The following is a 21,984-nucleotide window of genomic DNA, read 5'->3' as shown; positions in this document are numbered from 1 at the left end:
TTTCTGTGGTTTTGTCAACCACAGAAAAAGGTTATGTCCAGTCATTGCTATGCCCTAAGACTTCAGACCTGTGTCTTCAATCATAGATGTGGATGTTCTACCAGGAAGTAAGCATCCCCTAGGATTCTATATCCAAGATGGTTTTAGCCTAAGGGAGACACCACATGGCTTAGAGAGCATCCCAGGGAACTTTTATATCCTGGCTTGTTCCAGGCCTGGCTCACAGCACAGAACTATGAAATGTTAATGATGAAGTTTTTAGAAGTTGATGGTACATAAGCTTCAGGGAAGCGTCTCAATCAAGTAAACAGACATGATGAGTGCAAACAGCAGCCACTTCATCCTAACAGTGAGACCAGCAACCAGGAGAATAATGTTACTGGGAACAGTCAGACTTCTGGCAGCTCCAGCCAATCTGCTGATAATAGCCTTCTTGCCTATCCACAGCAGACTGAACCAAACTGTGAGCCAAAGGATGAAGGCAGTGGGGAAGGTGACATTACTGTTTAAGATAATGATGTGCCACAGAAGACTGCTAAAGCCATTCCTACCATCAAAAGCCTGGAATCGTTAACACAAACAGAACAAACTCACTTTTGAGTCTCGACAGAATGATTTTACTTCTTCTAATTAAGTGAGTTTAGTAGTAGTACAAACAGAATTTGAAACACATGCTCCAGATCAAAAACTCTTAGAAGATGTAACTATCATAACATCATGAAACCATCATTTGAATGTTTTCTGAATGAGGATGTCATAGGACTTGTAAATTTAGGTAGTTTAAGAGCTTTTAAACCTCTGAGCCAACGACCTAGAATAGGCATGAGAACAATAATATTACAAGTTTGAAATGCTATTAAAATAAATAGAAACAGAAAGTAGATTAGTGGTTGCCTAGGGCTGGGCGGGGGAGGGAATAGGAAGTGACTATAAATGGTTACGGGGGTTGTTTCTGGAGTAATGAAAATGTTCTAAATTTAGATTGTGGTGACAGTTGCACAACTCTGCATACACTAAAAGCCACTGAACTATATACTTTAAATGGATCTTATGGTATATAAATTATATCTTAATAAAGCTGTCAAAATGTTATTAAAATAGTAGTTTGGTAACTGCATAAACTTTGGAGGATCAGAGGTGATTTTAAGTATAAAACAATGGGGCTTCTGCTAATGAAATTATGTGCTTTTGATATGGAAAATGGGATGTTAGTACATTTTCAGAACTACATGAGAGGACTAAGTCATTTCTGTTTGAAGTGGTTACATATTTAACCTGTTTCACAGAGCCCAGTGAATTTTTCCTTTAACTATATTTTTTAAATTCTTTTTTTTTTTTTTTTTTGAGATGGAGTCTCACTCCCAGGCTGGAGTGCAGTGGCGTGATCTCGGCTCACCGCAAGCTCTGCCTCCCGGGTTCACACCATTCCTCTGCCTCAGTCACCCGAGTAGCTGGGACTACAGGCACCTGCCACCACGCCCGGCTAATTTTTTTGTATTTTTAGTAGAGACAGGGTTTCACCGTGTTAGCCAGGATGGTCTTGATCTCCTGACTTCGTGATCCACCCACCTTGGCCTCCCAAAGTGTTGGCATTACAGGCATGAGCCACTGCGTGCAGCTATATTCTTTAAAATTCTAATGAGAAAAAGTTTGATTCTATCTCTTGGTACTGGAGGACCTCAGTTCTTATGTTTCCAGTATTATTTCTAATGTTGTTCTTCTGTTGCTAATTGTAACAAATCATTTTCTGGAATGCTTTTTCTAACTTTTAAGAAATTAAGCCGGCCGGGCGCGGTGGCTCACGCCTGTAATCCCAGCACTTTGGGAGGCCGAGACGGGCGGATCACGAGGTCAGGAGATCGAGACCATCCTGGCTAACACGGTGAAACCCCGTCTCTACTAAAAAATACAAAAAACTAGCCGGGCGAGGTGGCGGGCGCCTATAGTCCCAGCTACTCGGGAGGCTGAGGCAGGAGAATGGCGTGAACCCGGGGGGCGGAGCTTGCAGTGAGCTGAGATCCGGCCACTGCACTCCAGCCTGGGTGACAGAGCGAGACTCCGTCTCAAAAAAAAAAAAAAAAAAAAAAAAAAGAAATTAAGCCAATTACTATTTTTAGGAGTTGCTTTCCATGTTATGAAGCACTTGAAGCTATGTTCCTGAATTACAAAATTCTGTTTGATAGTTGTTCACATTGGTGTTTGTCCATCCTACAGCTTATATATTTAAAAACTAATTCCAAACAGGTATAATTTATGCTGTAAAAAGCACTTAATGGCCGGGTGTGGTGGCTCATGCCTGTAATCCCAGCACTTTGGGAGGCCGAGGCAGGTGGATTACTTGAGGTCAGGAGTTCGAAATCAGCCTGGCCAACATAGTAAAAACCCTATCTCTACTAAAAATACAAAAAGTAGTCAGGCGTGGTGGTGCATGGCTGTAATCCCAGCTACTCAGGAGGCTGAACTATGAGAATTACTTGAACCCGGAAGACAGGAGTTGCAGTGAGCCGAGATTGCACCTCTGTACTCCAGCCTGGGTGACAGAGCTGTCTTTGAGACAGAGCAAAACTGTCTCAAAAAATAATAATAATAAAAATAAAGCAGTTAATTTCACTGACTCTGGTAATATGAGATTCTCTCCCTTAACATTCTTGTATTTATTTCTAATTTCACTAGAAAGCATTCCCTTTGTTTAGTGTGTCTATATGTACATTGGAATGCTTTTGTACTCTTTTAATGTATTCAAGTAGTGTGAATGTTTTTGATAAAAAATGTACCATGATTAAAAGATTTTTACACATGGAACAAACCTGTGTATTTTTTCATACAACGATTTTGGATTTTCTTCAATGGGATTATTCTAGGAAGACTGCCTATCATTGATAGAAATATGTGGTATTTACCACTGACGGGTAGAGTTCACCCATATTATTTTCCTTTTTATTTTAAAAATGTATTATTATTATTTTTTTAAAGACAAGGCCTTGCTCTGTTGCCCGAGTTGGAGTGCAGTGGTGTGATCATAGCTCATTGTAACCTTGACCTCCTGGGCTGAAGCAATCCTTCCACCTCAGCCTCCTGAATAGCTGGGACTATAGCCACATGCCACCATGCCCCGCTAATTTTTTTTTTTTTTTTTTGAGACGGAGTCTCGCTCTGCTGCCCAGGCTGGAGTGCAGTGGCCGAATCTCAGCTCACTGCAAGCTCCGCCTCCCGGGTTTATGCCATTCTCCTGCCTCAGCCTCCCGAGTAGCTGGGACTACAGGTGCCCGCCACCTCGCCCGGCTAGTTTTTTGTATTTTTTAGTAGAGATGGGGTTTCACCGCGTTGGCCAGGATGGTCTCGATCTCCTGACCTCGTGATCCGCCCGTCTCGGCCTCCCAAAGTGCTGGGATTACAGGCTTGAGCCACCGCGCCCGGCCGACCCCGCTAATTTTAAAAAGTTTTCTTAGAGATGTGGTTTCTCTACGCTGTTCAGGCTGGTCTGGAATTCCTGGACTCAAGTGATACTCCTGACTTGGCCTCCCAAAGTGTTGTGATTATAGGCGTGAAGGACTGTTTGACTAGTTTTTTACCATTATGAACAATGTTGGAGTGAATGACCTTCTATCTAAACCTACTCATGTAATGTTGGCTTTTCGCACCAATAATAGATGGCCTCAAACAGGACAGTGTCCTGTCACTACCTCCATTTAATCTATTTTGTTTTTGACTAGTAATAGTCTTAAGAAGAAGCATTTGACTAAAGTAATTGGAAAAAAAAAAAAAAGCAGCATGAGGCCATATGCGGTGGCTCACCCCTGTAATCCCAACACTTTGGGAGGTTAAGGCGGGAGAATCACTTGAGCCTAGGAATTTAAGACCACACTGGGCAACACAGGCCAAGGAATTACAGGTTACAGTGAGCTGTGACTGCGTCACTGCACTTCAGCCTGTACAACAGGTCAAGACACTGTCTTTAAAAAAAGTAGTATGAATACACTTCTAAATCTATAAGAAGGCCGGGCGCAGTGGCTCACACCTGTAACTCCAACACTTTGGAAGGATGAGGTGGGTGGATCGCTTGAATTCGGGAGTTCAAGACCAGCCTGGCCAACATGATGAAACACTGTCTCTACTAAAAATACAAAAATTAGTTGGGCGTGGTGGCGCATGCCTGTAATCGCAGCGACTCGGGAGGTTGAGGCAGGGGAATCGCTTGAACCTGGGAGGCAGAGGTTGCAGTGAACCGAAATGGTGCCATTGCACTCCAGCCTGGGCGACAGAGCGAGACTCCGTCTCAAAAAAAAGAAAAAAAAAAAAAAACTGTAAGAAAAAGATTAATACGTTGATAGAAAACAGGCAAATTTACAAGTGGGAAATATTAATGGTCAACAAACATATGCAACAATGTTAAACCTCATTAATAATCAAAGAAATAAACACTTTAAAAGATAACATTTTTACCCTGTTTGGCAAAGGTCAACACTACTACCAACAATGAAAACGCAGTGGCACGAGAGTATGGAGCAAGAGGCATCTGTCTGTTAGAACTAAAAACTGGTACATCTTTTCTGGAAGGTAATCTGGCAATATATGTTCTAAAAGTCTTAAATATATGATAATCTCTTGAACCACCCATTCTAGTTCTAAACACATGCTCAAAAAAAAAATAATAATAAATAAATAAATAAATAAATAAATAAATAAATAAATCAATCCCTGATCAGGCCAGGCGCGGTGGCTCTCGCCTGTAATCCCAGCACTCCGGGAGGCCGAGGCAGGCGGATCACCTGAGGTCAGGAGTTCAAGACCAGTCCGGCCATGGTGAAACCCCGACTCTACTAAAAATACAAAAAATTAGCCAGGTGTGGTGGTGCATGCCTGTAATCCCAGCTACTCGGGAGGCTGAGGCAGGAGAATCACTTGAACCCGGGAGGCAGAGGCTGCAGTGAGCCAAGATGGCGCCATCGCACGCCAGCCTGGAAAACAACAGCGAAACTCCTCCCCTAATCCCCGCCAAAACAAAAAAGAAAATCCCTGATCAGCCAGGCACAGTGGCTCACGCCTGTAATCCCAGCACTTTGGGGGCTAAGGCGGGTGGATCACTTGAGGTCAGGAATTCGACACCAGCCTGGCCAACATGGCAAAACCTAGGCTCCACACACACACAAAAAATACAAGAATTAGCTGGGGGTGGTGACACACACCTGTAGTCCCAGCTACTCAGGAGACTGAGGCAGGAGAACTGTTTGAACCCAGAAGGTGGAGGTTGCAGTGAGCCGAGATTGCGCCACTGCATTCAAGCCTGGGCAACAGAGCAAGACTCCATCTCAAAAAGAAAAAAAAAAAAATATCTCCAATCATTTCATTATTAATGTATATAAGGATGTTCCATAAAGTGCTATCCATTAAAACAAAACAACTCAATATCTAACAAAAGAGGACAATACTATGGTAATATGGGCCACCAGGCAACCATTCAAAATTCATGTTCAGGATGTATTTTAAAAATATATATATTATACAGGGGCCATGTTAACCTTCTCTGTATCATTCCAATTTTAGTATATTTACTGCCGAAGCAAGCACCATGATGTTGTATTAAGTGGAAAAAGCTGGTTACAAAATAATGCTGTATTATATAACCCAAATTATAAAAGATACAGATATATAAAGACAGGCTAAATTACATATCAAAATTCTGCTGTGGTTATCTCTGAGCAGTGAGATTAAATTCTTTTGTTTGTGCTTTTCTTAACTTTCTAAATTCTATACAGCAAATATATTAGATTCTAATGAAAAGAAACAAGCAGGTGGACTCTTGATTAGTCAGGCACCCTTGTACAATCCTGCCAACCAGACTATGGGCATAATCTGGTTATTTGCCATGTGACAATGCTTCCTCCATCTGTGAATACACTGGCCAAGTAAACTATCAATAGCAGGGCCTGGTAATGCAAAGTTTTGGCTTTTCATTCACAGAAAATAATTTTTATGACTTAGAGAAGGATATGTTCTTTGGTTCTTATCTTTTTGCCTACCCTGAGAATTTCTGCCAGTTTGTTATATAGGTAACTGCCTCTGAGCAACCCACCAGGTTTTTTGGGGTTTTTTTTCTTCAGGTTTCTTTGTGGTTTTGTTTGTTTGTTTGTTTCAGACGGACTCTCGCTCTGTCGCCCAGGCTGGAGTGCAGTGGCGCGATTTGGGTTCACTACAACCTCTGCCTTCCAGGTTCAAGCAATTCTTCTGCCTCAGCTTCCCAAGTAGCTGGGATTACAGGCATGCACTACCAGGCCCAGCTAATTTTTTTTTTTTTTTTTTTTTTTTTTTTTTTTTTTTGTATTTTTAGTAGAGACAAAGTTTCACCATGTTGGCCAGGCTGGGCTCAAAATTCCTCACCTCAAGTGATCCACCTGCCTCAGCCTCCCAAAGTGCTGGGATTACATGTGTGTGCCGCCACGATGCCTGGCTGATTTTTGTATTTTTAGTAGAGACAGCGTTTCATCATGTTGGCCAGGCTGGTCTCAAACTCCTCATCTCAAGTGATCTGCCTGCCTTGGCCTCCCAAAGTGCTGGGATTACAGGCGTGAGCCACCGTGCCTGGTGATCATCAGGTTTCAAAAAAGAGAGAGGGCCAGACATGGTGGCTCATGCCTGTATTCCCAGCACTTTGGGAGGTCAAGGCAGGCGGACTGCTTGAGCCCAGGTGTTCGAGGCCAGGCTGAGCAACATGGTGAGACTCTGTCTTTACAAAAAATAAAAATAAAAATTAGGCCAGCCGTGGTGGCTCAAGCCTGTAATCCCAGCACTTGGGGAGGCTGAGACAGGCGGATCATCTGAGGTCGGGAGTTCAAGACCAGCCTGACCAACATGAAGAAATACCGTCTCTACTAAAAACACAAAATTAGTTGGGCATGCTGGCACATGCCTGTAATGCCAGCTACTCAGGAAGGCTGAGGCAAGAGAATCGCTTGAACCCGGGAGGCCGAGGTTGCGGTGAGCCGAGATTGCGCCACTGCACTCCAGCCTGGGCAGTAACAGCAAAATTCCATCTAAAATGAATAAATAAATAAAAATAAAAATTAGTTGGGCATGGTTGCATATGCCTATAGTCTGCACACGCCTGTAGTCCCAGCTACTTGGGAAGCTGAGGTGGAAGGACTGCCTGAGCCTGGGAAGTAGAGTCTGCAGTGAGCTATGATTGTGCCAATGCACTCCACTCTGGGAGACAGAATGAAAAACTATCTCCAAAAAAAAAAAAAAAGGAAAAGAAAAGAAAAGAAAAAGAGAGAGAGGGATACAGGTCAAGTCACAGAGATAAAAGCAGTGATCAGGTCATGTTCATGGTGGCTGGCCAGAAACAAATGCCTTTTGGTCCATTGCTTGAGTGGCAGTAAACCAGCAGTAGCAGAGAAGGGCTGAGAAACACAGGTGGATACCTGATTGCTACTTATTGGGTTTCTTTTTTTGTGATGGAGTCTTGCTCTGTCACCCAGACTGGAGTGCAGTGGTGCGATCTTGGCTCTCTGCAACCTCCACCTCCTGAGTTCAAGTGATTCTCCTGCCTTAGCCTCTTGAGTAGCGAGACTACAGGGGCGCACCACCATGCCCGGCTAATTTTTGTATTTTTAGTAGAGACGGGGTTTCGCCATGTTGGCCAGGCTGTTCTCGAACTCCTGACTTCAGGTGATCCACCCGCCTCAGCCTCACAAAGTGCTGGGATTACAGGCGTGAGCCAACGTGCCCGGCCAACTTATTGTTAACTTGAATTGAAAATAAAAGGACTTGCTAAGTGAGAAACCAGTGTGCCAAAAAAAAAAAAAGAAGAAGAAAAAAAAAAGGACTTCTTGTGGAAAAATTTTTCTGAGTGATATCTCTTTGGAGTTATGAACTGTTCATCCACTGCCTTGTAAAAATTAACAATGACTTTGGGACCTGGTAAAAAGAAAGAAGTCTCCACGAACTTTGGGCAAAAACTTCCCTAAAATGATTTTTACAAAAAGAGCAGCTCAGAATCAAGTATACTAAAAAGTATAATCATTATTATTATTATTATTATTATTATTATTTTGAGACGGAGTCTCACTCTCACCAGGCTGGAGTGCAGTGGCACGATCTCGGCTCACTGCAACCTCCACCTCCTGGGTTCAAACAATTCTCGTGTCTCAGCCTCCCGAGTAGCTGGGATTACAGGCACATGCCACCATACCCAGCTAATTTTTGTATTTTTAGTAGAGACAGGGTTTCACCATGTTGGCCAGGATGGTCTCAATCTCCTGATCTCGTAATCCTCCCGCCTCATTCTCCCAAAGTGCTAGGATTACAGGTATGAGCCACCGCACCCGGCCATCATTATATTTTGTAGACACGAGCAAAAATTGTTCATAATAACTATGTCTTGCTGGGCAGGATAATAAAAATCATTATCTTACTTTACAGATAAAGAAACTAATCAGCTTGGGAAACATACGGAGACCCAGTCACTCCAAAAAAAAAACCAAAAAAACGAAGGCATGGTGGCTCGAGCTACTCAGGAGGATGAGGTGGGAGGATCAGTTGAGCCTGGCCACTCCAGCCTGGGCTGACAGAGCCAGATCGTCTCAAAAAAACAAAACAAACAAAAAACAAAAACAAAAAAAGAAAGAAAGAGAAAGAAACTAAGACGTAAGGAAGGTAAATGATTTACTAAGGCCATAGAGCTGATTAGTGGCATAGAACTGGAACTTACTGTACTCTGATACTTTGTGCAGATAACTTATTCTGACACAGTGATTAGAATGTAGTTCATACAATCAGATGGTTCCATGGATGACTTCATAAGCAGGTAATACCTATCCCTAGACATTTCTCAGAATGAAGTATTCTTTTCTTTTCTTTAAGAGATGGGGTCTCGACTGGGCTGGGCGTGGTGGCTCACGCCTGTAATCCCAGCACTTTGGGAGGCTGAGGTGGGTGGATCACTTGGTCAGGAGTTCAAGACCAGCCTGGCCAACATGGTGAAACCCGGTCTACTAAAAATACAAAAATTAGCTGGGCATGGTGGCATATGCCTGTAATCCAACTACCTGGGAGGCTAAGGCAGGAGAATCGCTTGAACCTGGGAGGCGGAGGTTGCAGTGAGCCCAGATCGTGCCACTGTACTCCAGCAGCCTAGCTGACAACTCCGACTCCCTCACACACACACACGCACACACAGAAAGAGATGGGGTCTTACTATGTTGCTCAAGCTGGTCTTGAACTCCTGGCCTCAAATGATCTTCTAACCTCAGAATGAAGTATTCTATTCCATGATCATGTTGGGATCTCAAGCAAGTACTTAAACAACTTTTTTTTTTTTTTTTTTTTTTTTTTTTTTCTGGGACAGGGTCTTGCTCTATCGCCCAGACTGGAGTGCAGTGTCACAATCTCGGCTCACTGTAGCCCCTGCCTTGCAATTTCAAGCAACCCTACCACCTCAGCCTCCCAAGGAGCTGGACTCCAGGCAGGCGCCAGCACACTCAGCTAATTTTTAAATTTTTTATAGAGACAAGGTCTCACTATATTGCCCAGGCTGATCAAACAAGTTATGGATAAGAGCCCATATCTTTTCTTTCTTTAGTAAAAATATTTAGCTCTATTTGAAAGCTACAGTGCTATCTATATTCAAACATTTAGTATGTTTCTCTTCTGTCTAGGTTTTAATTTTTTTTTAATGGCACAAAGTAAAGGAAACTGTGCCACAGTTAAGTGCTACAAACCGAATTTAAATGATACAACATATTTCATGAGTGTCCGCATGTACCCGAATGCTATCTACAAACTAATTTTCATTTTCCTTCATCCCATCATTTTAGCTACAAGTACTTTCTCTACTAAACATGCTGAATTTAAACTAAAAATTTTCAATCTTGGCCGGGAATCGGGCTCAAGCCTGTACCCCCAGCACTTTGGGAGGTCGAGGTGGGCAGACCACCTGAAGTCAGGGGTTCAAGACCAGCCTCGCCAACATGGCAAAACCCCGTCTCTACTAAAAATACAAAAAATTTAGCTGGGCATGGTGGCACGCGCCTGTAGTCCCAGCTACTCAGGAGGCTGAGGCACAAGAATCGCTTTAACCTGGGCGGCAGAGGTTGCAATGAGCTGAGATCGCACCACTGCACTCCAGGCTGGGCGACAGAGCGAGACTCTGTCTCAATTTAAAAAAAAATCAATCCTATTTGGTTTAATGTAAGGTCAAAATTTAAGCATGGGCTTGTGTGATTCTATAGCTCATCTTCTCTTCTTTCACGATGTTACCTTTGATAATAACTAACATATGTAATGTGCTTTACAATTTAGAATGTTTTCATATATGGTATCTAATTTAACCTACATATCATAGGCCTCATCTGAAATAAGAGGAAACAGTGGTTCTGACTGTTACTCATCAAAGGTCATGGACCCAGTGATTATGACCAATATAGGTCGAAGGAAATTACTATAAGAATTACTGGCAGAAGGGACAGTCCAATGAGGTAGCAGAAAATGTTAGGCTTCCTTCCCTTTCAAGGCCTAAAAAATTAGCTGGAACCACAGAAAGGTTAAGTCACATGGTAATATATGCTGAGATGTCTTTTTTTTTTTCTTTATTTTTGAGATGGAGTCTCACTCTGTTACCCAGACTGGAGTACAGTGGCATGATCTCAGCTCACTGCAACCTCCACCTCCCAGGCTCAAGTGATTCTCCTGCCTCAGTCTCCTAAGTAGCTGGGATTGCAGAGGCATGACCTAGTTTTTTGTTTTTTGGGGGGTTTTTTTTGTATTTTTTTAGTAGAGATGGGGTTTCGCCCTGTTGGTCAGGCTGGTCTTGAACTCCTGACCTCAAGTGATCCACCTGCCTCGGCCTCCCAAAGTGCTGGGATTTCAGGTGTGAGCCACTGCACCCAGCCAGATGTCTGTATTTCTGTATTTAAGGTGAATAAAATGATTACAGAAATAAGAATAAAATTTCAAACCATGATATAAGTATTTATAAGTACCAGGGAATACACAATAGTACCAGCCTTGTCCAGTTTAAGAAATCAGCTTTAATCCACTTAGTTCAACCTCTGACCATCTGAGATCAAGCTATTCCCAGTCTGTACAAGTAAACGTGACTTTTCACTATGACCCATATCCTCGAAAATACATAAAACTGTATCACAAGGTGAATCACGTGTATCCATAACAAAGACTGGGTACCAAATCATACCAAAATCAAATCCCAAAATGTATCAAACAGCAGAGCTACAAAGGTATCATAATTTAAAACAATAAAAGCCCATGCCAAGTCCTGCAAAATGGACAGAAGTATGTTTTTATCATATAAAGGATAATCTATTAACCATATACAGAGCAGATAAAATAAATAACCCATAAATATGGTCTCAAATTCCTGTTTCTGTTTTTTGAGATAGGGTCTCGCTCTGTCGCCCAAGGTGGAATGGGGTGCCCTGATCTTGGCTCACTGCATCCTCCACCTCCTGGGCTCAAGTGATCCTCCCACCTCAGCCTCCAGAGTAGCTAGGATTACAGGCACACGCACAACCATGCCCAGTTAATTTTTCTATTTTTAGTAGAGATGGCGTTTTACCATGTTGCCCAGACTGGTCTTGAACTCCTGGGCTCAAGGGATCTCCCTGACTCGGCCTCCCAAAGTGCTGGAATTAAAGGCATGAGCCACCATGCCTGGCCTGGGATTGTTATATGGAACTTTTTTCCTTGACAAAATCTCAGATAATCAGGCTTAAAAACTATTAGAATGGGTTTTGAATCTTTGGAATCAACTAGCCCTTAGCCCAACCTCCCTGGGTTTTTTTGTTTGTTTGTTTGCTTGCTTGTTTGTTTTGAGACAGGGCCTCACTCTGGCACTCAGGCTAGAATGCAGTGGCGCCCTCATGGCTCATTGCCGCCTTGACCTCCCGGGCTCAAGCCATCTTCACAGGCGCATGCCATCACATCACATTTTTTATTATTGGTAGAGACGGGGTCTCACGATGTTGCCCAGGCTGGTCTCGAACTCCTGGGATCAAACAATCCTCCCACCTCAGCCTCCCAAAGTGCCGGGCTTACAGGTATGAGTCACCACGCCTGGCCCTGTTACTTTACAGATGAAGAAAGTGCAGTATAAAATAATACACTGGATAAATAAAAAATGTATTTTGAAAGACTTCAGGCCGGGCGCGGTGGCTCACGCCTGTAATCCCAGGACTTTGGGAGACCGAGGCAGGTGGATGACCTGAGGTCAGGAGTTCGAGACCAGCCTGGCCAACATGGTGAAACCCCATCTCTACTAAAAATGCAAAAATTAGCTGGACGTGGTGGTGCGCACCTGTAATCTCAGCTACTCGGGAGGCTGGGGCAGCAGAATCACTTGAACCCAGGAGGCAGAGGTTGCAGTGAGCTGAGATCGTGCCAATGCGCTCCAGCCTGGGCAACAAGAGCAAAACTCTGTCTCAAAAACAAAGGGCAGGTACAGGGGCTCATGCCTGTAATCCCAACACTTTGGGAGGCCAAGGTGGGCGGATCACAAGGTCAGGAGTTCAAGACCAGCCTGGCCAACATGGTGAAACCCTGTCTCCACTAAAAATACAAAAATTAGCCGGGTGTGGTGGCACATGTCTGTACCAAACAAAACAAAACAAAACGACTTCATAAGAAATGTTAACTATAGAATGTTGAATGGGAGAAAAAAGATTAAAACAACCTGTAGACAATATGATCATAATTATTCTATTTCATAAATTTTCTATAATAAACACCTATCTCTGGCCAGGCACTGTGGCTCACGCCTGTAATCCCAGCATATTGGGAGGCCAAGGTAGGCAGATCACATGAGGTCAGGAGTGAGACTCCGTCTCAAAAAAATAAATAAATACATAAAATAAAATGAGCCGTGCAGGGTAGCACACCTATAGTCCCAGCAACTTGGGAGGCTGAGGCAGAAGAATCGCTTGAACCTGGGAGGCAGAAGTTCAGTGAGCCAAGATCATGCCACTGTACTCCAGCCTGGGCAACAGAGCAAGACTCCGTCTCAAAAAAAAAAAAAAAAAAAGGCCGGGCGCGGTGGCTCAAGCCTGTAATCCCAGCACTTTGGGAGGCCGAGGCGGGCGGATCACAAGGTCAGGAGATCGAGACCACAGTGAAACCCCGTCTCTACTAAAAATACAAAAAAAAAAAAAATTAGCCGGGCGCGGTGGCGGGCGCCTGTAGTCCCAGCTACTCAGGAGGCTGAGGCAGGAGAATGGCGGGAACCCGGGAGGCGGAGCTTGCAGTGAGCCGAGATCGCGCCACTGTACTCCAGCCTGGGCAACAGCGTGAGACTCCGTCTCAAAAAAAAAAAAAAAAAAAAAAAAAAAAAAGGAGAGAGATATGTGTTTTTTTTAAACACATATCGCTTTTATAACTTAAAATACTCAAAGGCCAGCGCAGTGGCTCACGCCTGTAATCCCGGCACTTTCGGAGGCCAAGGCGGGCAGATTATATGAGGTCAGGAGTTCAAGACCAGCCTGGGCAACATGGTGAAACCCAGTCTCTACTTAAAATACAAAAAAGGCTGCGTGCGGTGGCTCACGCCTATAATCCCAGCACTTTGAGAGGATGAGGCGGGTGGATCATGAGGTCAGGAGTTCGAGACCAGCCTGGCTAACATGGTGAAACCCCATCTCTACTAAAAATACAAAAATTAGCCAGTTGTGGTGGCGTGCACCTATAATCCCAGCTACTCGGGAGGCTGAGGCAGGAGAATTGCCTGAACCCGGAGGCGGAGGCTGCAGTGAACCGAGATCGTGCCACTGCACTCCAGCTCTGGGCGACAGAGCAAGACTACGTCTCAGGGGAAAAAAAAACATTAAAAAAAAAAAAAATAGCCAGCTGTGGTAGCACACGCCTGTAATCCCAGTTATTTGGGAGGCTGAGTCACCAGAATCACTTGAACCCAGGAGGTGGAGGTTGCAGTCAGCTGGGATCATGCACTGAACTTCAGCCTGGGTGACACAACAAGACAATGTCTCAAAAATAAATAAATAAAATATTCAAAATACTCTTTTATGTTTTAAATTCAACACATCAAATAACCTATCAAAAATGTGAAAATGTAAAGAAAGATGGGGTCACTGACATGCACAATCCCACGGCTAATTGGAAACAAAGTCAATAATCTAGGTACTGTGGTACCCAACCCAGGACTCTCTCCAAACACTGTAGCACATGACCTCTAAGATACAGAAACAGTATTTGAGCCGGGCGCGGTGGCTCACGCCTGTAATCCCAGCACTACGGGAGGCCGAGGCGGGCGGATCACGAGGTCAGGAGATTGAGACCATCCTGGCTAACACGGTGAAACCCCGTCTCTATAAAAATAAAAAAAATTAGCCGGGCGTGGTGGTGGGCACGGTGGTGGGTGCCTATAGTCCCAGCTACTCGGGAGGATGAGGCAGGAGAACGGCGTGAACCTGGGAGGCGGGGCTTGCAGTGAGCCGAGATCGTGCCACTGCACTCCAGCCTGGGGGACACAGTGAGACTCCGTCTCAAAAAAAAGAAATAGTATTTGTTAAATTCTGAAGTATTTTTTATCTTATCATTACTGTTTCTGTCTCCTCATATCTACTCACACAATGCCCTTTAATAGTGCTAACAGGTTACATTTTATAATACTATTAACAGATTATCTCACAGAGATAAAGCTTGAGAATTGACAGCTCATGATAATCTCCCAGTCGCAAAAGAACAATGGAAAAACAAAGACACAAAAGCAAAATAAAAACAAAGCAAAAAAAAAAAGAAGAAAGGAGGCCTGGTGTGGTGGCTCACAGCTGTAATCCCACCACTTTGGGAGGCCAAGGTGGGTGGATCACGAAGTCAGGGGAACCAGACCATCCTGGCTAACACGATGAAACATGGTCTTTACTACACACACACACACACACACACACACACACACACACACACACAATTAGCCGGGTGTGGTGGTGGGTGCCTGTAGTCCCAGCTACTTGGGAGGCCGAGGCAGGAGAATGGCATGAACCCAGGAGGCAGTGCTTGCAGTGAGCCAAGATCGCGCTACTACACTCCAGCCTGGGCAACAGAGCCAGACTCTGTCCGTCTCAAAAAAAAAAAAAAAAAAAAGAAGAAGAAGAAAGGCATTTTGTTTTGTTTTTTTTTTGACATATTTATTCTTGGAATCATACCACATACTACAATGCCTGGAACACATAAAGTGCTCAATGAATGTTTATTTCATAAACTGTAGGTTTTGCTCTCTGCTAATACTAGCTACCAGACTTAAACATTAGACCAAACAAAAACAGTGAAACATTATTATTTTACATTTGGTATCTCTAAGCATTTACAATATAAATACAGGATTTACTAAAGAAATTAATATTTATAATGAAGTAAAAGGAGAACATTTATTTACTAAATTAGTAAATTTATTTAGTAAAATTTTTGTTACTAAAATATTTTAAGCACTATACAAATTAGCTGGTCCATCAATTATAATAATTTTGAGAAACTGCTCACTTCCTGAAAATGGAAAAAAAAAAAAAGGAAGACAAAATAAAATAAAAACCAAAGAAAAAAATAGTAATTCTTACCTATTGAAATGGTCCTGGCTAACCTTTAGATATTATCACTTTGTTAGCCTAGTTGGAATCATCCAATGCACTAGAAGGCAATAAAATTACAGGTATAGTACAAGGGCCACTAGACTAGAACCTAGACTCTAGTCCAAGCTTTGCTAATAATCAGATATATTACGATGGGCGATATATTTTTTTGAGTCTTAATCTACTTCTAAAAACTAGACAGCTGGGCCGAGCACGGTGACTCACGCATGTAATCCCAGCACTTTTTCACCTGAGGTCGGGAGTTCGAGACCAACCTGACCAACATGGAGAAACCCCGTCTCTACTAAAAATACAAAATTAGCCGGGTATGGTGGTGCATGCCTGTAATCCCAGCTACTTGGGAGGCTGAGGCAGGAAAACTGCTTGAACCCGGGAGGCAGAGGTTGAGGTGAGCCAAGATCACACCATTGCACTCTAGCCTGGGCAACAAGAACGAAACTCCATCTCAAAACAAAAACAAAAACAAAAACAAAACTAGACAGCTGAACTCCTAATCACTGCAAACTGTTTTAGTCTTAACTTTTTATGTTATTTTTATTTATCTGTTTTTGAGGCAGAGTCTCACTCTGCGGCCCAGGCTGGAATTCAATGTTCCATTCTCAGCTCACAGCGACCTCTGCCTCATGGGCTCAAGTGATTCTCCTGCCTCAGCCTCCCAAGTAGCTGGGACTAGAGGGGTGCACCGCCACACCCAGCTAATTTTTGTATTTTTAGTAGAGATGGGATTTCGCCATGTTAGCCAGGCTGGTCTTGAACTCCTGACCTCAGGTGATCTGCCCACCTCAGCCTCCCAAAGCGCTGGGATTACAGGTGAAAGCCACCGTACTTGACCCTAGTCTTCACTTTTTAAAAAAACATATATTCTTACCTACAAAGAGTCTACAATTCTGATTTGTTTGTTTGTTTGTTTTGTTTGAGACAGGGTCTCACTCTGTTGCCCAGGCTGGAGTACAGTGGCCCAATCATGGCTCACTGCAGCCTCCACCTCCCAAGGCTCAGGTGATCCTCCTGCTTCAACTCCCCAAAGTAGCTGGGACTACAGGCACAAGCCAGCACGCCCGGCTAATTTTTGTATTTTTATTAGAGAGAGGGCTGCGCCATGTTGCCCAGGCTGCAGATATTTTCATTGTATCAATTTCTTTTTTTTTTTTTTTTTTTTTGAGACAAAGGTGCGCTCTTGTCACTGAGGCTGGAGTACAGTGGTGCGATCTCGGCTCCCTGCCACCTCTGCCTCCTGGGTTCAAGCAGTTCTTCTGCTTCAGCCTCCTGTGTAGCTGGGACTATAGACGCACACCACCACACCCGGCTAGTTTTTTACTTTTAGTAGAGATGGGGTTTCACCATGTTGGCCAGGCTGGAACTCCTGACCTCAGGTGATCCACCTGCCTTGGCCTCCCAAAGTGCTAGGATTACAGGCATGAGCCACAGCGTCAGGTGTCAAATTTTTGTTGTTGTTGTTGCTTATTTAAAACGGGACCAAATCAGCCGGGTGTGGTGGTGGGCACCTGCAATCCCAGCTACTTGGGAGGCTGAGGCAGAAGAATCACTTGAACCCAGGAGGTGGAGGTTGCAGTGAGCCGAGACGGCGCCATTGTACTCCAGCCTGGACAACAAAAGCGAAATTCTGTCTCACACAAACACACATACGAACAAAAAAAGGGACCGGCCGGGCGAGGTAGCTCACACCTGTAATCCCAGCACTTTGGGAGGCTGAGGCCGGTGCATCACCTGAGGTCAGGAGTTCGAGATCAGCCTGGCCAACATGGAAAAACTCCGTGTCTACTAAAAATACAAAAATTAGCCGGGCATGGTGGCGCGTGCCTGTAGTCCTAGCTGCTCGGGAGCCTGAGGCAGGAGAGTCACTTGAACCCAGGAGGCGGAGGCTGCAGTGAGCCAAGATCGTGCCACTGCACTCCAGCCTGGATGACAGAGTAAGACTCCGTCTCAAAAACAAACAAACAAACAAAAAAACACCATGCTAATCTTCTTTGAATTGTTCCAATTTTAGTATATGTGCTACCACTGAAGCAAGTACCCAAATCTGATATTCTAAATGTGTTAAAAGTTTGCTACATTATTTGATAATCAAGAAGCTTAGGACAATTTCTAAAAATATATGACAACTAGTAACATATTATTTTTACTATCTTACATTAGGAGAGAGCAATACAAGAAAATGAAACATGAGTATCCAATAGAGGCCTGCTTTGTCAGCTGAGTTGACCTGAATCATACTGGATTTTACAGTATAAATACATATATGTGCATAAATATGTGTATGTACCATTGGTATATATTTGCCTATGTTGATATATATATTTGTGTGGGAAGGTGTGAACTTTAAAACTTTTCAATTATGAAATCAATACGAATTTATAACAAATTCAAACCGTACATTAGGTCATGTGAAGTGCAAAGTAAAAAGTCTTCTACCTCTCTTCTCCTCCATAAGTAACTACTGTTAACATTTTTATTGTGTATCCTTCAAGAAACTATCTAGGTAAATGCAAGTATACACACATACATGTGAAGGTGTGTATATAAATCTAAACTGTTGCCACTTCTTGAATGTGGGGGTGGGGGGGAAGCTCAAGTACTCCATAAGCATGTTAAATACATTGAAATACATAGAAAGTGGTACCACAGTCACTGGTACAAAGTATTATACTCTTCAGAAATGTGTGTTGAATTGAATACATTTAATTTTCATGCTTGGAGGCGATATGGAGCAACTGTGCAAAGTGATGGGCAAGAAGCCAGATAACATGGGTTCTAATTTAACTAGTTGGATAGCCTTAAGCAAGCTATGAAATCTCCCTAAGCCGTTGTTTCTGGTTTTGTAAAAGGACAGGGTTTGACTAAGATCCCTTCCAACTCTAAAATGTTATAATTCTAAGATGGCCGTCTGTAACACTGTTCATTGACTGTAATAAATATTATGGGGAAAAAAAGGAAAAGAAACACTACTGAAACCTCCAGTCTTACAAATTTCTGTGAGTCATTAAACTATCAAAGTATAGTTGTGACAGAACTAGCGACATAATTATATTTGAAAGCAAAGTAGTAGATTATTAAAATCTGATTGGTTGGGGTTTTTTTTAACAAAGCTTGGGTTGACGTTTTTCCTTTTTCGGAGGTGGAGAGTGCTACTGCTTAGTTTGAGAATAAACACTCCCCTCCCCGAAAAGAAAATAATTTAAGTGTTATGGAGTTAAAATAATGAAACAAAATCAAATTACATTTTGTTTTACAGAACATGCCGGAGAGGTGACTGGGAAAGCAGATTGGAAAGAATTACCAGCTAATTTCCTCTTCCGGAAGCTCTTTGGCCCTTATTCTTTCTGTTTCATATGCCCTCTCCAGACACACTCCACCCTGCTCCACACAAGCCACAGGTATCACAAGGGGAGGAAATCCCTTTGATCATATTTTTTAAAAAAGTTATTTGCCTCAATTTACCTTAGGTGTCACAGGGTTTAGGAAGGCAGTCCCGCGGGCCTGAAGTCACCCACCCACTCACCCACGCCTGCCGTCGGCAGTCCGAGGAACCCGGGCAAGCAGCCGGGGCCAGGCCACCTCTGCCAGGCGGGCGCGGCCTTCCCGCCCTCCCCAGCAGCGCCGGCCCGAGGGGAGTGGAGGGGAAAAGAAGAGAGGGGAGGGAGAAGAGAGGAAGGAGGGAAAGCGGAGGAGGGGAAAGCCTCCACAAGCTGTACCCACCGCGCCAGGACAGCCGGCCCGAACTGCCCCGCGGCGATCAGCTCGGTCCAAGGGGAGGGTCCCGGAGGAGGCGCGGCCCGAGCCCCAATCTGGAAATGCCAACTCCGTTCTGCGGCCTGGCCCCAGCCTAGGTGAAGGAAACGGAAGTCCCTTCGTCTCCCTCACGCGCCTCCACCGGTCTGCCCATCCGCTGGAGAAACCCAGAGTCGTGAAACCCGAAGTTTGTCCACGTCAGGGCCTCAAAGAGACACCAGGCGCTGTCCGTCAGTCTCCGGGCCCGGGCTGCGCCACTGGGCCCCGGCTGTGTCCTTCCCACCCCCGGCCGGGAGGTCAGCCTCCTGCCCTGCAAAGCCCCTCCTTCTTCCCCCCCCTCCGCCATTTTCCAACTTACCACTTGGGCCGGGCGTCCCTCGATGAGCGCCACGCCGGCTCCGGGCACCGCCAAGGTCCCCCCACCTTCCCGAACCGGAAGGGGGCAGTAAGAAAAAATGAGGCCCTTGCAACCCCTAACCCCACCCCCCGCCCCCCCTCCCAGCTGGAACCCAGAACCTGACCTAGCGGGCGCACATGCGCAGTGAGCACCTCGTAGTCTCCGCCCCTAGCTCCTGCGTTTCTTCTTTTAGCCTCAAGGATGGTTTTTCCCACGGTTTTTACCTGTTGGGCCCTGGGGTTGAGGAATAGGGGAAGAAAGGCACAAGGACGGAAAAGAGGAGGAGAAGGGGCGAAAATGTTGAGTTCTTACTATAGATCAGGTACTGTGTTAGGCATATAACGTGGTCTTTGTTGTAATGTTGACAACCCTGTAAGATAAGCACTATCTCTGGGGATTTAATAAGCCCATTTTACAAAGGAAACTGAGACCCAGAGGGGATAGCTATCCCAGTATCACGCGGCTAGTAAGGTAACTGAGGTTAGAATCGGATCTTTTTCCAAGAAGGAAAGGATGAAGGGGATGACAAGAAAAGGAGACCCTGGGGGAATGGCGGGGGTTAAGATTGGGAGGTGAAGGGAAAATTAATAGAGGAAAAAGAAAGCAGATGGACAGGAAACAAAGGAAGTCTGTGTACATAAAATGCTGAAATAAATCCTGGATTTATTTCAAATGCGTTGTAGGATTGTCAGATCAACATAGGAATTTTTGTTTCAGGAAAATGGGATCTTACAGGGTAATGTGGTGAAATGATGGATTCTGAATATTTCATTTCAAATGAAATCAAGTGATGCAAGATATGATCCTCCCTTCACAACAAGGGAACTTGGGAGGGAGGAGAGGAAAGACTTTTCTTAAAACTCTTAGTTGCATGTTTATTCTCCCCTTGGGCACCCTACCCTATCTTCTAACAAATCAGAACTACTCGTTGTGCCTGCCCCCCCATCCTCGTACACAAAGCCTTCTCTGATTTTCTTAGCTGAAGTTAATCCCTTCATGCTCTGAACTCTAGTGGCACTTCTCTAATTTTTGTTTTTGCTTTTTTTTAAGCACTGTTTTTTTCTTGTGGTAAAATGTACATGACATAAAATTTACTGTTTTGGCTGGGCGCGGTGGCTCACGCCTGTAATCCTAACACTTTGGGAGGCCGAGGCGGGTGGTTCACCAGAAGTCAGTAATTCGAGACCAGCCTGGCCAATATGGTGAAAACCCGTCTCTACTAAAAATACAAAAATTAGCCGGATGTGGTGGTGTGCACCTGTAATCCCAGCTACTTGGTAGGCTGAGGCTGGAGAATCGCTGGAACCCGGGAGGCGGAGGCTGCAGTGCCGAGAGCACACCACTGCACTCCAGCCTGGGTGACAGAGCCAGACTCCGTCTCAAAACAAAGAAATAAATAAAAATACATAGGACGGCCACGGTGGCTCACGCCTGTAATCCCAGCACTTTGGGAGGCCGAGGCGGGCGGATCACGAGGTCAGGAGATGGAGACCATCCTGGCTAACATGGTGAAACCCCGTCTCTACTAAAAATACAGAAAATTAGCTGGGCGTGGTGGCAGGCGCCTGTAGTCCCAGCTACTAGGGAGCCTGAAGGAAGGAAAATGGCGTAAACGTGGGAGGCGGAGCTTGCAGTGAACAGAGATAGCGCCACTGCACTCCAGCCTGGGTGACAGAGCAAGACTCCGTCTCAAAATAAAGAAAGAAAGAAAATTTACCATTTTAACCATTTTTCAGTGGCAATAAGTGTATTCACATGGTTGTGCGACCATCTCCAGAACTTTTTTGTTATACTTGGCACTTAAATTTGTCCCTCTATTATGGAGCAGAGTGCTTTCTGCCATGTAGTATATATGGCACATGTGTACACACCTTATCTCTCCTATGTTGTAAGCTCATTTATGGCAAGATCTATGTTGAACTCATTTTTGTAATTCCTATTCCTCCAAAACCCTTAGAAGTCATCTTTAATTCCTTTCTCTCATATCCCACATCCAATCCATCAGCAAATCTTGTCATCTCTATCTTCAGAATGAATCCAGAATATAACCAATTCTCGACTCCACCATTATGACCTTAGTGCATCTCTCTCGGACTGTAATAGCCTTCTCACTGGTCTCCCATTTACATCCTTGCTCCTCTCCAGTCATTTCACACAATGGCCAGAGTTATCCTCATGAAACATGTCAGTTCATGGCCATTTCACTGCTCAGATCCCTTAATTGGCTTCCCA

At 44.3% G+C, this 21,984-nt stretch overlaps 1 protein-coding gene, 1 non-coding gene and 1 pseudogene across 5 annotated transcripts in view; 1 reads left to right on the top strand and 2 right to left on the bottom strand.

Annotated features, from left to right (window-relative positions):
* Positions 1-19,802, bottom strand: part of XIAP (X-linked inhibitor of apoptosis) — a 55,493-nt gene extending 35,691 nt beyond the window's left edge. Inside the window, exons 1-2 of one of the 4 annotated variants that reach the window (XM_050777343.1) lie at positions 19,714-19,787; positions 19,323-19,449 (exon numbers count right to left, since the gene is read on the bottom strand). The gene's annotated coding sequence lies outside the window, so the exon portion shown is untranslated. Of the gene's footprint in view, positions 1-15,572; positions 15,643-19,322; positions 19,631-19,713 lie in introns of those variants that run through there. The other 3 variants (XM_050777344.1, XM_050777342.1, XM_050777341.1) reach the window with 3 other exon arrangements.
* LOC126945890 (partitioning defective 6 homolog beta-like) lies at positions 11-721 on the top strand (annotated as a pseudogene).
* LOC126946993 (U6 spliceosomal RNA) lies at positions 5,462-5,564 on the bottom strand. Its single transcript, XR_007722852.1, has one exon. It is a non-coding gene; the product is annotated as a U6 spliceosomal RNA (small nuclear RNA).
* Positions 19,803-21,984: the final 2,182 nt, after the last annotated feature.

The sequence above is a fragment of the Macaca thibetana genome, chromosome X, assembly GCF_024542745.1.
Source record: "Macaca thibetana thibetana isolate TM-01 chromosome X, ASM2454274v1, whole genome shotgun sequence".
NCBI lineage: Eukaryota > Metazoa > Chordata > Mammalia > Primates > Cercopithecidae > Macaca > Macaca thibetana.
The sequence above is the reverse complement of the archived record's forward strand: the minus strand, read 5'-3'. Positions and strand labels throughout refer to the sequence as shown.